Source organism: Scylla paramamosain, chromosome 23 (genome assembly GCF_035594125.1).
Source record: "Scylla paramamosain isolate STU-SP2022 chromosome 23, ASM3559412v1, whole genome shotgun sequence".
In the NCBI taxonomy this organism is placed as follows: domain Eukaryota; kingdom Metazoa; phylum Arthropoda; class Malacostraca; order Decapoda; family Portunidae; genus Scylla; species Scylla paramamosain.
The window spans coordinates 10,067,986-10,070,380 of record NC_087173.1 but is presented as its reverse complement, the minus strand read 5'-3'; the positions used below and the strand labels follow the sequence as shown (position 1 = coordinate 10,070,380).

Genomic DNA, 2,395 nt, shown 5'->3' with positions numbered 1-2,395 from the left:
CGTTCTGTTAGAGTTAAACCATCTCATCTCCACGCCGCTCGTATTTTTAACATTCCACATAGACTTCACATCTCCCTCACCTTCTCCCTCTCAGTGTATCGCCTCCCACGTCTCTACAGTATGATCCTTGTGTCTTGATGGTGTGTGACAGTGGCTGGGGTGGTCAGTGGCGTTAATCAGTGTCAGGGGTGGTTTGATGAAAGTTTAGACGTCTGCAGCAATGCGTAAATCAATGGATAGATGAATAGATAGGGAAATGAATAGGAATGGATTAAAAGTCAACGAGGAATCAAATAATTAAGTAGATAGATTGGTATATAAATGAATGAATAAATATATAAATAAATAAATAAATAAATGAATAGAAAGAAACATAAATAAAAAAAAATAAATGAATAAATAAATAAGTAGATATACATGAATGAATGAATGAATGAATGAATGAATGAATGAATGAATGAATGTATGAGTGAGTGACTGAATTAAAACAAATAAATACACAGATAGATAGATAGATACACTGACTGACAAACAAACAGTTAATAAGAAAATAACTAAGAAAATGAATAAATAAAATAATATGAATTCAAGCTGGATGACAATAGTTTATGATACACGCCCCACTGTGTTGTGTTCAAAGCGTTGTGGTTAAACCTTACCAATGATCACCAGGAATGACAAAGGGTATCAAGAAACAACATACCTTCAGCTCTCACGTAGACTGCTGCTGTGACCTGTGACCTGTGACCTGTGACCTGTATCTTGTGTCTGGAAAAGGAGAAGACAACACAATATTGAATCTATGAATGATGAATATGTTTCTAATTATATTGTGAGTCTTGTAAGCAGTATTAGTAATTTCTCCTTATCCTTTGCTTCACTACAAGTGTCATAAAAAAAAAAAAAAGTGTTAATGATGATGTTTCTGAAAAAAAAAACTAGAATCGTAAGTTGTGAGTATCAAATAAATTCTAATTGTAAAGTTCCTCCTTATGTTTTGCTTCATTACAGGTGTGAAAATAATGACGAGGTGACTGACTGCATATTTTCTTGTATCTGGAAAGGAAGAAAGTAAATAATGTAACAGATCTGCTTCTTGTTAGGTTGTGGGTCTTGAAAACAGTGATAATACTTCCCCCTTATCTTTCCCTTCATTATAAGTGTGAAAATAAAGGACAAGACGACTAATTGCATTTATTACCTGAGAATCGTATACATATATTAGATTAAGATCCTTATAACCCCACGTTTCGAAAAATAAATGTTTAATCTGTTTAATCCTGAGATGCTGCGGGTTTTCTAAGTAGTGTTAATAGTTTCTCCTTACCTTTTGTTTTATTATAAGAGTGAAAATAAAGGACAAGACGACTAATTGCATTTATTACCTGAGAATCGTATACATATATTAGATTAAGATCCTTATAACTCCACGTTTCGAAAAATAAATGTTTAATCTGTTTAATCCTGAGATGCTGCGAGTTTTCTAAGTAGTGTTAATAGTTTCTCTTTATCTTTTGCTTCATTATAAGTGTGAAAATAAAGGACTAGACGACTAATTGCATTTATTACCTGAGAATCGTATACATATATTAGATTAAAGTCCTTATAAATCTGTTCAATCTGTTTCCTGAGATGCTGCGGGTTTTCTAAGTAGTGTTAATAGTTTCTCCTTATCTTTTGCTTCATTATAAGTGTGAAAATAAAGGACTAGACGACTGATAGCGGTTATTACCCAAGAATCCCATATAATAGAATCAGATCCTGCGTGAGGGCGAGGTGGACACGGCAAGTCCCGGAGTGTGGAGGTGTTTCATGCAGATGAGAGAGAGAGAGAGAGAGAGAGAGAGAGAGAGAGAGAGAGAGAGAGAGAGAGAGAGAGAGAGAGAGAGAGAGAGAGAGAGAGAGAGAGAGAGAGAGAGAGAGAGACTAAAGCCATTTCATGCAGTTTCCCGGGGGCAGTGCTTGTGGTGGTGGTGGTGGTGGTTGGGGGGGGTGATGGTGGTGATACTGGTGGTGAAATTGGTGTTAGTGGTGATAGTATTGCTAATGGTTATGGTGGTGGTGGTGGTGGTGGTGGTGGTGCTGGTGGTGGCGGTGATGGTGGTGGTGGAGCTGTGTGTGTACAATTTAAAACTCATCATTCTGTAATTATGAAGACAAATATTTGCATCTAATTAAAATTATGAATAGATGAATTACTATAACCACCACCACCACCACCACCACCACCACCACCACCACCACCACCACCACCGTCACCAAAAAATAAAAAAAAGGGGAAGAAAACTAAAAACTAAAAGAAAAAATAAACATTAGTGAAATCAAGAAGCAAATAAGTAAACAAACATTACTACAAACACACACTTATAAAGGAACACCTGTCACACTTACACGT

The 2,395-nt window shown here is 36.1% G+C and overlaps 1 long non-coding RNA gene across 1 annotated transcript in view; it reads right to left on the bottom strand.

Moving 5' to 3' along the window:
* Nucleotides 1-606: 606 nt before the first annotated feature.
* The window catches only part of LOC135112458 (uncharacterized), a 73,214-nt gene continuing 71,425 nt past the window's right edge, over nucleotides 607-2,395 (bottom strand). The window contains exon 3 of the long non-coding RNA XR_010274399.1: nucleotides 607-768. This is a non-coding gene — a long non-coding RNA (uncharacterized LOC135112458). The remainder of the gene's footprint in view (nucleotides 769-2,395) is intronic.